Genomic DNA, 13,120 nt, shown 5'->3' with positions numbered 1-13,120 from the left:
TCACCCCAGGCATCCCCAGCAGTTGTTGGTGAACTTGGACTGCCTCAATGTCATTTGTTTGTTTGTTCATTTGTTCATTCATTAATCAATTAATTTGATACCTAGCAGGTCAAGGATTATATGAGGCACTGGAGCCCCAGATGTGAGTCAACACGATCTCTGCTCTATAAAAACTCAATGTTGGGGCTTCCCTGGTGGCGCAGTACTTGAGAGTCCGCCTGTCGATGCAGGGAGCACGGGTTCGTGCCCCGGTCCGGGAAGATCCCACATGCCGCGGAGCGGCTGGGCCCGTGAGCCATGGCTGTTGAGCCTGCGCATCCGGAGCCTGTGCTCTGCAATGGGAGAGGCCACAACAGTGAGAGGCCGCGTACCGCAAAAAAACAAACAAACAAAAAACTCAATGTTGAACAGAGCAGCATACTGGAAGGGGCACAGAAGGCAGAAGGGGACAGTAAGGCAACTAGATGTGTAGACAATAATTACAATAAAGGCTTTGGTAGAAGTGGTATGTTAAGGTCTATCTGCTAGCAAGAAGAAACGGGCAGACTGCATTTTGTGGAAGAAGGTGGAAGGCGTTGAGGGAACCCACTCTCAGGAATAAAAGTTGGGAGCAGGACAGCTAGGCAGCTTATGTTATTGGAGACTAAATAGCATAATGTGAAAGAAAGGACTCCAGGGTCAAAATGTCTGGATTCAAATCTGGACTCTGCCACTTCTAGCTGTGTGGTCTTAGGCAACTTTCTTAACTTCTCTGTGCCCCAGTTCCCTCATGTATAAAATGAGGACAATAATAGCACCTAAATAGTAGGGTTAATGTGAGGATTCAGTGAGTTTTTACATGAAACACACTGAGAGAACTGTGCCTGAACATAGGGCCCATAGCCAGCATTATCACTGATTAGGGCACATCAGTTAAGCATTAGCTAGCAGTCACTGTGGCCGTGGTAGTAAAAGGAGTAGCAGTAAAATCATAATAGTATATTGTAGCAGTACAAGTAATAGTGATGTTAATAGCAGCGGCAGCAACAGTAGTATTAGTGGTAGAAAAGTGTTAGTAGCGATCTTAGCAGCAGCAGCGCTCACAGTGTCTGTTATAGCAGCAGTGGTAGCTGTGTGGTATTAACGTAGCAGAAATGGAGACAGGAGTCACGGGCAATGGCTGAGAGAACTCTGGGGGTTTAGATACTTTTTGCCTCATCCTTTGGTTTGTTCCTTTATCACCTCCTGCCCTTGCCTGTATCGTCATGTGCCTGCCCAACAAAGAACGGTAGGAAATCCACCCTAAAATGGAGGCGGGTCAGTAGCTTACACACAGAGGCCACCAGAAACAGAGAAGCCCTGAGACAGGTTTTTCCTTCTGAGACAGTGCATGGGTGTGTGGAGTGAGGATGAAGTCCCAAGAAAGAGTATGGGTGACAGCCACATTGAAGGGGAAGGGGAAGGGCCAGTGAGTGACAAGGAGGTCATTGTGGCTGAGCAGATAGAAGGAAAAGGAACTAACTGGCTCTTGGCAAATGTGTCAACTACTGTCAGTTTCCTCAAAACTGACATAGGAGCTGGGGATCAAACTCAACGAAGTAGACTCCAGTGTCTCAGTTATAAGGATCGATGCTAAGATTCAAGCCCAAATCTGCCTTTAAACCACTAAGAGTGCCTTATGTGAGTTTCTCCTGTGGCTCAGGATGTGGCTCCACAGTTGAGGGCCAGAAAACCACCGCAGTCAGCCAGCCATCACAATAATATCTAGGGTTCTGTTTACTTAGAAAGTTTTTAAAATGTATAGTTCAAGGTCTGATCATGATTTGAAAGCCGTGAATCCATCTGGGTAAGAGCTCTGGGTAGTGAACCAAGAATACGACCTCCTCTCTTCCCTTGGCATGAATGTCTGCGAGAAGCCCCTGCTGGCTGGTGGGGGAAGTCCATACAGGGCGAGAAGGAATGGATTAGAGCCACATTGTTCCAACAGCAGCAAGAATGAAAGCTTAATCAGCATTCGGATTAGTGCATCCCCATTTACAGGAGCTCGAACTCAATTAAAAATTTCAGCTGGAATCTTGGCACAGGTGCCTTGAGACAGAATCTGACTGTTCTGGGCTTTCACCCCAATTTTAATATGTATTCCTGGAAGGAGATGGTTGGGTCAGATGGACCTGGGGCTCGATTTAGACCCTTGGCACAAAAATATAATAAAGTTCTATTTGGAATCCCATGGCAATTTAGTTACGTTACAGAATCAGCTGTTTCCATTGGTCTCTTTTTCCCTTGGGCTTACTATTTTCCTCGAATTTGATGTCACTTTTTAAAGAGAGTGGTGAAAGAGGGGAGCACTGGGCTTGGAAGCCAGCAGACTTGGCACAAATTTTGGTTCCATTTACTGGCTGGAAGCTCTTGGCCAAGTCACTTAATCTCTCTGAGCCTCGGTTTACTCCCCTGTAAAACTGGGATAATAATTAATAGCTCTTCCTCAAATGATGGCTGTGCAAATTTAAATGAGATAATAGACAACAGAGTTAACACACCTAGCATGTTGTTTGGTACACGAATTTGCTAAACTAAATGATATCTTTTCTTGCAAAATCCTCTCACTTCTGATAGGTTCTGAGAAGTTATACTGTGCGACATTTCAGTTCTTTACTCTCAGACCAGGGCCTGGCCCTCAATAGTTGCTCTAATTGCAAAAGCCACGTTCTGAACTCTGCGTTATTGACGTTAGTTCTGCTACATGCCTTACATTCACCACCAACTTTCTCCAGACCTGGGTCCTTCTCTTGCCTTCTCTTGGCTGGTGAGTCTCTGAGTCTGCATAGCTTAGCGTACTCCCAATCCATTCTTGACACAACAGAGATACCATTAAAATTCAAAGCTGATCCTTACTTCCTCACCCAGTGGCTTCTCAATGCTCTGAGGTAAAAGGTTAAAATGTTTCCCATGGCCTAAGAAGCCCTGCATCCCCGCAGAGTCTGGCCCTACCAAACTCTCAAGCCTCATCTTTCCCTCAGTATCTTTGCTTCAGTCACACTTGCATCCTTTCTGTTCAAAAACATGCCACACTCCCTCATGCTCTTTGGTCTTTGCTACCACTGTTCTCTTTTCTGGAGCAATTATCTCTACCCACCTTCCTTCTGCATCCTTTGTTTAATCAGCTTATCCTTCATATCTCAGCTCAAAAGTCACTTCCTCAGCAGTGTCACCCTTGAATTTGGAAATCATATCAGGTCTTCCTATTATGTTCTCTGATAAGAGTTTTCATCTGTAGTACCTTTTATGGTTTATAACTATATACTCAATTAATTCTTGTTTTAACTGTAAACTCCATGAAGGCAGAGATCACGTATATTTACTCATTATTCTATTCTTGACACCCAGCATGCTGTGTAGAATTGTCAGTGTTGAAATGTGGTACTCCAACGCCATCACTATGTTACAGGTGGTCCTGGAACCACTTGCCTTGACCCACTTCTGAATCCTAATTTCCTAGAGATCCTCTAGCTTTCTAACCTCATGATTCACTTTCTTCTTTATATCAATCAGACCTGATAATCAGCACCACGTTGTTATCTTGGGCTTTTCCCTGATTTTATCATGGAAGATCACCTCAAGGAAAGAACCCGGCAAATGTGGCCTTGGTCTCCTGGGCCTATGCAGAGGCCTCTGGGCAGTGCTACTAGATGTGTGCCAACTCACAGGGCAGGACTGTCTCCTGTCCAGCTTAAATATATTGAGCTATAATTAGAGGTCTGGAACCACCAAGCCCCCATGACAGTAGACCTGGATGTCTGGCTGGTCTCTCTGGAGTGCCCTTTCAGCGACATCAACCTCTTTAGGCCCCCCTCCACTTAGCTTGATACACTTGAGCCCAAATATGATCACACTCAGGACGGAGCTTTGTAAAGTTGAAAAGACTAGACATGTGTAAGGGATTAAGGGCTTAGTTCAGGCTTCCTCTCAATTCACAAACCAGGCTTCTGCTTGGCATACTCTGCCATCTGGAGAAGATTTCCTACTTCTTTCTTTATTACCCAATGGCAGTTCCAACCTTCCTCTCTCTACTCCCTCTGCATTGGCCCAGATAAAACAGGATTTTTTTTAAATGTCAGATGTGTCGCCATTAAGCCATTAAGGTCCCCATTTTTAAGGTTTTGTTGCCTCTCAACATTATTTGTCTAGGGCAGAGCTACACAATAGCAACCTGGAGAGCCAACTTCATTTTAGCAAATCAGCTCTTTGCATGGCTAAATAATTCATGTTCACAGTTATTTTAAGATGGAGAATAATAGCACTAAGACTTGCTCTATAACAGTGGGCAGGTCCTCTTCCATTTCTGAACCTCAAATTACTCATCTCTCAGATAAGGACTTTGATAGGTAAATGCCCACATGGTAGTTGTGCTGATTAAAATGGATTACACAGGGCTTCCCTGGTGGCGCAGTGGTTGAGAGTCTGCCTGCCGATGCAGGGGACGCGGGTTCGTGCCCCGGACCGGGAAGATCCCACTTGCCACGGAGCAGCTGGGCCCGTGAGCCACGGCTGCTGGGCCTGCGCGTCCGGAGCTTGTGCTCCACAACGGGAGAGGCCACAACAGTGAGAGGCCCGTGTACCACAAAAAAAAAAAAAAAAAAAAAGGATTACGCATATGAGAGGGCTTGTATACGGCATGTTGTAAATATTTTGTCATTATCACTTTTAAAGCTAACTCCTTCACTCTATAAAACAGAAACCAAAGGCCATGGTGGTTAACACACTCATTCAGTCATTTGATCCACCATTTATTCAATAATTATTTATTAAATGTCTACTATGAACCAGGCACTTTGCCAGAGGCTAAATGATTTACCCAAGGTTGCACAGGAATTTCATGGCAGAGCTAGGATATCAACAATAACAACAGCTACTATTGCCGAGGGTGCACTATAAAGCTAGCACTTGCTAAGTATTTTATACACATAATCAAATTTAATCCTCACAACAACCCTATGAGGTAGATACTATTAGCCATATTATTTTTTATGGATGAGGAAATTGTCATCTCAATGAATATTACTTGCATCTTTCTCCACATTTTTTCATGGGGACCAGAAGATGCTATAGAGACATAGAGACCAATGTATTAATGCTTAGACATGACGTTGGATGTCAGTTTACCCAAAAACTTAAGCAAAAACTCCAACACAAAGGCATTTAAGTGTCACGTTTAAAGATTTACAAAGTCTTTAGGCAGCAACATGGCAGGTTTGGGAGCCAGTCAGATTCATTCATCCATAAAAGTGGGAATAATTATTCTGTTTTCACAGGGCTATTGTACAGCTAAAGCCAGATACTAAATGTATACAAATACTCTTCCCCCGTGTATCCTCTTACTCCCTCACTTCGTTCAGGCCTCTTAAATGTTACCTACTCAGAGAAATTTCCCTGTCCACCTCACCTGAAATAGCCTTCTTCCTGATCTGTCTCTTACTCTACTGCATTTTTCTTCACAGCATCTGATACCACATCATATATTTGTTTACTTGTTCATTTGTTGGCTGACTGACTGAATGAATGTACCTTCCCTTCCTTCGGACTCTCATTCTGGTGCTCATCTCCTTGCATGTAAAATCAGCCCATCCCTCCCAGGAAAGAGTATGGGGATGAGCCCAAGGGAAGCCTAGGTTTCCTACATGACTCTTCAAAGAGACTCCAGGGGTTTTGCTACATCGGCTCAGGGGGCCCCGACCTCTACCTCGAGGCAGCATGCCTCAGGGATTTCGCCAGCGTAAGACCAGCCTGCCTGCCTCCTTCCTGCCTGCCTGCTGCTTGGCTACCCCCAGATATAGAGGAGAGACAGGTGAACAGGATGGTACATATGTCTTCCACAAAAGAAAAGCTCTACAAGTTCAATTAAACCTTGGTAATTTCATGGACCACAGGGTTGAGGAAGTAAAAGGTGTTCCCGATGCTTTTCTTACACTTAAAAAATGCATTCCTTAGTCTAATTTTGATTTTCCATATGAAAGAGTTATATTAAATTAATGGAAAGGAAACATTGAGAAAAGGAAAAGTGCCGTTACTCCTTGAATTTGTAAGAGGGGGGATGATATTTCTGAACACTCCTTCAGCTGTCAAAAGACCACAGATCTTCTTTTAATGTTATGAAGACAAAAAATGTTTCTGTTGCATACTTGCCGGAAATGAGGCCCAGGAGAGAGGTATTGTTTCCTGCAATTACATGGTTGCCAGGGAAACCGTGTATAGAAGTTAGCCTAAATGCAGGTTAAAAAATGAAGAATCTCAAAAGTTGGTTTAAGAGTATTTTTGAAAGTCTGGGCCAAGCATGACACAGAATGACACTTGTAGAACTGTAAGAATTTCTTAGCTGTGGCAAGAAACGACAAAGTTTGCCTTTGTGCTATTTTCTGCTGTGAACTTTTTAATGAGTGTTTTTCTAGAAGTAAAATTCTTCAGGTAATTTTTTAAGCCCTCTAGGATTCTCCCGCCACAACCCCCTCACAAAAAACCAAAAACAGTGTTTGATTGCAGTCTAGAGAAACACATAAGTATGTACACACACACAGAAGTTTTAAAAACAATATTTAGTAATCTTACATGCCAGAAAAAGACTTACTTTTTCTCTTCTTTACTATTTTAAACAAAGGATACATGTGATTTACTTTAAAGAATGGACTGAATGAGCATCAAAAATTGTAAGTGTATTACCATCTCTGAGTCAAAGTTATCCTTTCTATTAAATAGAGTTAAACAGAATCTCTACCTTGCATGGTTGTTCCAAAATGAAACATGTATGTTTATATATGTATGCGTGTACAAATGGTAGATGTTCAGTAGATACTTAGAAAGTAGAAAATCTTAGAGATCATTAGTTTAACCTCTCATTTAACACAGAGAATTTCTCCTAAAATATAACTGTTATCCAACTTCTGCTTAAACTCATCCAGGGACAAGGAGCTCACTACCTTACATGACAGCCCATATCTATCTAATAGACAGATAACTTCTTCGTTTATTAAGTTGGAATTTGCTTACTATAGCTTTTATCCCTCAGACCTGATTCTTGTGAGTCTATTCCCTCTTCCCCAAAGCATCACCTATGTCTTCCTGAGTTAAGAGGACCCCATTCCTACAACTAGCCTATGTGCTAATAAGAGGCAGCCCTGCGTGACCACAGGCAAGTTACTTCACATCTCCGACCTTCAGTTTCCAGTATCATTAAATAGGGTTAGTAATTATTTCCCTGTTTCCCTCTCAGGCTTCTGCTAAAGATTAAAAGTAAATGCCAGATGGGAAACTGCTTTGGAAACTGTAAAGTACTACACGTATTAACTACTGTTGTCATTTTGTTCCAATCACCTCCACTTAACCTTGCCTCTAGGGGAGCTGGTGGCCCCGCTAGGGAATGAGGTTGGGGGGTGGCTCTTTCCTTGGTTAAGCTCCGCTCTCCTTAGTCCCAGGTCTGAAGTCTGATTTGCATCTTCTTGGTTCCCCTAGCTGCTTTCTCAGCAGGAGCCCTTGCCTCTCTCCCCAGGTTCCCTCGTTGATGTTGCTCACCCATTTAGTTAAATGCTGTTTTGACGAGGTAGCCTATTTTGGTAAGTGCCCCTGGGGAGCTGCAGAAAGGTTTAATTCTCTTTCTTTTCCCTAATGTTTATCTAATGGTAAAGGATTGAGAATAGGTTCCACATCCCTGGAGACTCTAGGTTGAATGATTCAATAACGTATGTGTCTAGGGGCTGGCTGAGAAACATAGCTTTCAGTAGAGTGGAGAAGATGGGTTGAGGACACCCAGTCATCATGCCAGGTAGGGTGTCACTCATCAGGAAGGGTTCCAGGGGCTTAGTAATGGACAGCATTAATGAACCAGAGCATGCAGTGATCAGGACAGCAAGATAAGGGGACCACATGTCCTAGTATGTATATCTGTTGTTTCAATGCCATTATTAATGGTACCATTTGCACTCTGAAAAGTGAATTTTGCAGGATAAATTATATGTTCTCCTTAGACATAGGTGAATGGAATGAGAATGCTTTTCTTCTAGTGTTCCCTATCCCAGTAAAGGGCATCACCATCCACCTGGTTCCTTAAGCCAGAAACTTTGGAGTCCTCTGAGACACTTTAGTCACCTTTATCCCCACAACCAGTCTCCAAAGAATCCTTCAGATTGTTTCTCTCTTCTCCACTCCCATGGCCGCTGCCTTAGTTCTGAGTCTCAGTGTCTAAATTTTAATTTCATTTTGTTCTATTCAGTCCCTGGCTCCAAATTTTTTGAGATTTCAACTCTGTCTTCTCGTATATCAGCCACGTCTCCCTGTTCCCCTTTACGAGCTTATCAAAATCACTGAGCCTTGCACCTTGTCTCTAAAAGCCAACCTTCCATTTCATAACTTTAATTGTTCATTCATTCATTTGTTTGACAAAGATGTTGAATAAACTAAGTTCTGAGGGGTTAAATGAGTCAATATTATGGATTAATTAATCAATTTTGGTTTACAGTCTGCTATGCAGTTATGAAGTCATGAAATTATACCAATATCCATTATACTTTGGATCCAAATTCATCTTCTACTCATATCCTAGAGTATTGTTTCCAAAAAGTAAATTTTACTCTGTAATTGTTCTGCTTAAAACACCCCAATATCTCTCCATTGGCTATGGATATGTTTCAGCATGGAGGAAGCCCTACTAGAATAACATCCTGCTTCCCCCAAACGCCCTCCCACAGCATCCCTTACTTTATTGGAGTCTCCTTAGGGGAGTAGGAGTAACTTATCCAATGATGACAGGGGGAGAAGTAGCAGTTGAGGCTCAGCTTGTGCTCCCTGTCTCTCTGGAATTAGCCCATCTACAGAGAGCATACACTTAGTTCTGCTTCTCTGTGCTCTGCCCACTGCTGCCTCTGACTGGGGCGTGGGGGGATAGGTTTCTAGGGTTGAGTATTTGTTGCCACCCACTTCAGCCATGTTTTCCAATGTAGCTTTTGCAAGTGGTTGTTTATCTGACTCCTGAGTCCATCTCTCAGATGGTCTGATTTTGCATAGGTAGTAGAAGAATAATTCATTGAGCTCCTCAAAGCCCACACCCAGGAGTAAAGTCACATTCTCTGGTCTTATAAAAAGCAGAAGAAATCTACCTCCTCTTTGGTAAAGTGAGAGCATTTGCCTTTCTGCAGTTGCTCAATATCTTTCCTCTCCTCAGGATGCTCTTTTGGGAAGTCACCCTCTATAAGGACAATCCACAGGCCTGGCTAACCTTCCCAGAGATCTTATCTGAGGCCAAAAGAGCTGTGGAAAGCCTGCTAGATGCGGGTTTGTGGTAGGAGTGCTGTCCGAGTGGCAGCCTCAAGGGGCCCTTACAGTTCCCTCGGCTAGAGAGAACTGCACTCTGGTGCCTGATTTTAACGCTGAAGCAGCTTTAAGCCCTCAAGGAAGGTTTACGAACTTGCTGGTGTGGAAGAAGCCACCCCCAAACTGCTTATGACACTTTCTTGGCTACCGGGGTGAGAATGAATCATGCTACTCTTTTATTTGCAAATAATAGTGAAGAGGCATTTACAGTTGTTTTTGCAAAGAACTTCTTCTTTTATTCATCTTATTATATTCTCAGAAAACCATGTTAGGGGCACACAATTACTCCTATTTTATTTTATTTTATTTTTGCGGTACGCGGGCCTCTCACTGTTGTGGCCTCTCCCGTTGCAGAGCACAGGCTCCGGACGTGCAGGCTCAGCGGCCATGGCTCACGGGCCCAGCCGCTCCGCGGCATGTGGGATCTTCCCGGACCAGGGCATGAACCCGTGTCCCCTGCATTGGCAGGCGGACTCTCAACCACTGCACCACCAGGGAAGCCCTACTCCTATTTTATTGATGATGAAACTCAGTCTCAGCTTAAGTGACTTTTCCAAGGTTCCTCAGTAAGCTTAAGGAAAAGCTTGGGAAATCCGGTCCGAATTAGAATCATAAGGTAGTTGGGAATCTCCCTTAATGATGACCACAAAACCTAGCATCTTTTACATCTGGGTAGAGCTTTGTACTCTTGAAAACACAAAATATCACAATTGGAAGGGGTCTTACCAAGCATACAGTCCCACCTCCTTCCTTGACAGATGCAGTAAAGTGAGGCCCAGAGTGAGAATGTGATTTTCCTGAGGACTTGAAGTGAGGCTAGCAGAGCTAGGACCCGAATCTAAGCCTCCAATTCCCGGTCTACACTCTTTGTTAGGGCTGCCTACAGAAGGCATGAGTCCATTGTGCAGGGGAGAATATTAACCTCAGAGAGGTTCATCTTTCTCAAGGTGCCACAACTGAAAAATAGGAGAGCTGAGATTATTAGCCTTGGAGTTTGGAGGATAAGATGATACTTGGCTGAATAAGGGAGAATTAGCTTTAAAAATTATTATTGTTATGATTATTTGTTATCACCTCCAGCTTCACTTCATGGCTTTGTAGCTATCATAAATTCAGGCCTTTAGTGACTCAGTTTAATTATTACTGAGTCAAACTTATAGATTTTTTTCCTTTGTTGCTAGTGTTGTTATTTTGTGGTATGCCTTTAAAAAGAAAGGTATTTACAGATCCACATTCTGATTATGGGTTTCAAGTATACACTATCTCTCCATAACATTCACGAACAGCTACCCCAGAGCCCAGCATCTGTTAAGTTGCCTGCAAACATTTGACATTTGGAAGTGGTTGTCCTTCTCTCTTTTTTTTTTCTTTTGTAACCGATAAATCAGTTTTGATGACTTTAATGGAAATTAAATAAACAAATAAAATCAGACTTCACCTCATTATTATCTAATTATATAGTTTACATTTTTAACAGTTAAATTGGGCTTGTCAGACTCAAAGAGCAGGCAACTGCTGAAAAAGTTTAACCAAATGACTCTGGGGCCAGAAACCAGGCAATCACTGTTGTGATCTTCCACAGTCTTCACTGCTTTGGGTTTTTAGTCTCCTGGTGACATTTCTTTTTTCTTTTTTTTAAACAGTATTACAGATTTATTGAGATATAGTTCACATATCATATGATTCACCCATTAAAGGGTGAATGAATGTTTTTTAATTTACTCACAGAGTTATACAGCCATCACCCAATTAGTTGTAGAACATCTTCATCAACTCCCCCACACCAAACACCATGTCCACTAGCTATCACTCCAACTTCTTCTTCCCCCAGTGGTTCTTCAGTTGTCACAAGTGAGAAGCAGAAATTATGGCTATGGTGTTGCTCCATTGATTAGCTCTTCATTCAGATTCAATCCCATGTTCCGGAGCTTTTGATTTCTTCCAGGAGGCTCAAAAGGCATTGTGTTATGAGGAACTCCAGTGCAAATGACTAAGAGTGATATTTTAGTACTCACAACCAAGAATTTATCCAAATGGACCCAATTATTTGTAAATAGAGTATTCAAAATTTTCCTTTTTTCCAGGAACCATTCCTGAACTGGAAGAGAGGTTTTAAAAATTCCCTGCCAAAATTCTGTATGCAAAACTATTTTCCCACGGCCCTCTGGCCCACCCTTGGCACCCCTTCCTGTCTCTTAGCCCTTTCATGGCCCCAACTGCCGGGGCCTTGGTGACATCTCTTGACCCTTAGGCTTTCCGGAGCACTGCTGTGGGAGGCAAACACACCTGGGATTTTTTTGTTTGTTTGTTTGTTTGTTTTTTGTGGTACGCAGGCCTCTCACTGTTGTGGCCTCTCCCGTTGCAGAGCACAGGCTCCAGATGCGCAGGCTCAGCGGCCATGGCTCACGGGCCCAGCCGCTCTGCGGCATGTGGGATCTTCCTGGACCGGGGCACGAACCCGTGTCCCCTGCATCGGCAGGCAGACTCTCAACCACTGCGCCACCAGGGAAGCCCACACCTGGGTTTTAAGTGCAGTCCTGCCGCTTATCAGCGTGGTGCCTTTGGGTAAATAACCTAACTTCTGAGTCTCAATTTCCTCATCCCTAAAATTGGAACTATAATATCTGACTACTAAGGTTACTGGAAGAATTAGAAATAATGCATTCAAAGTGCATGGCTCACAGTAGGCACTCAACGAGTATTAGTTCACTTTTCGATTCATAAATGATTCATCAATATGTACCTGTCATTGACCAAAATGTTTGTGTTGTATGCAAGTCAAAGCACTTATGCCCTACTGCCTATTTTTGATACATCACTCAATCATCCATTCAGCTAATACTAATGTCTATATGTGCCAGACCCTGTGTGATGCTGGGAACTGATTATCCAGTGGTGAGAAAACGAACATGGTCTCTACCAGGATAAAGTTATAGCCTGTCAAGAGACAGAGCTTAATTAAGTAAGCAGCAGATAAAATAAGTAATTATAAATTATAATAAGTTCTGTAAAAGGGAAAAAACTGGGTTCTATTAGAGAACAGGATGATCTGATTTAAAATGGGTGGTTGGGGATGGCTTCTCTGAGGAGGGGACATTTAAGCTGCGAATGAAAAAAGGAAGAAGTCGGGGAGTAATCCAAGTAAGGCACCCGGCAGCTGTGAAGGCCTGAGGTGAAAATGAGATTAGGATGTCATTCAAACCTAGCCTCTGGCTATCCCCACAGTCTTCTACAATTACAAGCTAAAATGGGCATTTGTATATGTACATAACCTTGCATGGACTCTTTTCTCTGAAGCCATTCTCCCATTTCTCCATCTGGAATGCCAAACTCCAAATGTCACATTCAGACTCCTTAATCTCCCCAAAGCAGATCTAATCTCTCTCTCCTCCACTGTTCCCCAAATCTGTGTTTAACTTTATACTAATATTTATTAATAAGTATGTAATGGCTATTATTGTCACCCTGTGTCATGCACTGTGTTAAATAGTTTACCTGAATTATCACATTTAATCCCTATGGCAGCCTTACGAAATAGGTACTGTTACTATCATCCCCATTTTGCAGAAAAAGACACTGAAGGCGTAGTCACTTACCCTGACTGTCAGAGGCCAAGTCTGGATTTGAGCTCCAGGCCTTTTGCCTCCAGAGCCCGAATTCTTAAGCCCCTCTGCTATGCTACAGTGACATCTCTCTACATCTTCCCCTCACCAGACCCTGAGATTCCTGAGGGTGGTGTTTTGTGTGATTCATCAATATTCTTAGCACATAGAGCAAGCCCTGG

The 13,120-nt window shown here is 43.0% G+C and overlaps 1 protein-coding gene across 1 annotated transcript in view; it reads right to left on the bottom strand.

The window, feature by feature from the left end:
- The window catches only part of AGBL4 (AGBL carboxypeptidase 4), a gene marked incomplete at both ends in the record, with an annotated part of 1,399,565 nt that overhangs the window by 431,629 nt on the left and 954,816 nt on the right, over window positions 1–13,120 (bottom strand). The window lies entirely within an intron of this gene.

The sequence above is a fragment of the Mesoplodon bidens genome (genome assembly GCF_964165515.1).
Source record: "Mesoplodon bidens genome assembly, chromosome: 2".
NCBI classification, from domain to species: Eukaryota; Metazoa; Chordata; class Mammalia; order Artiodactyla; family Ziphiidae; genus Mesoplodon; species Mesoplodon bidens.
This window is presented reverse-complemented; position numbering and strand designations above follow the sequence as displayed.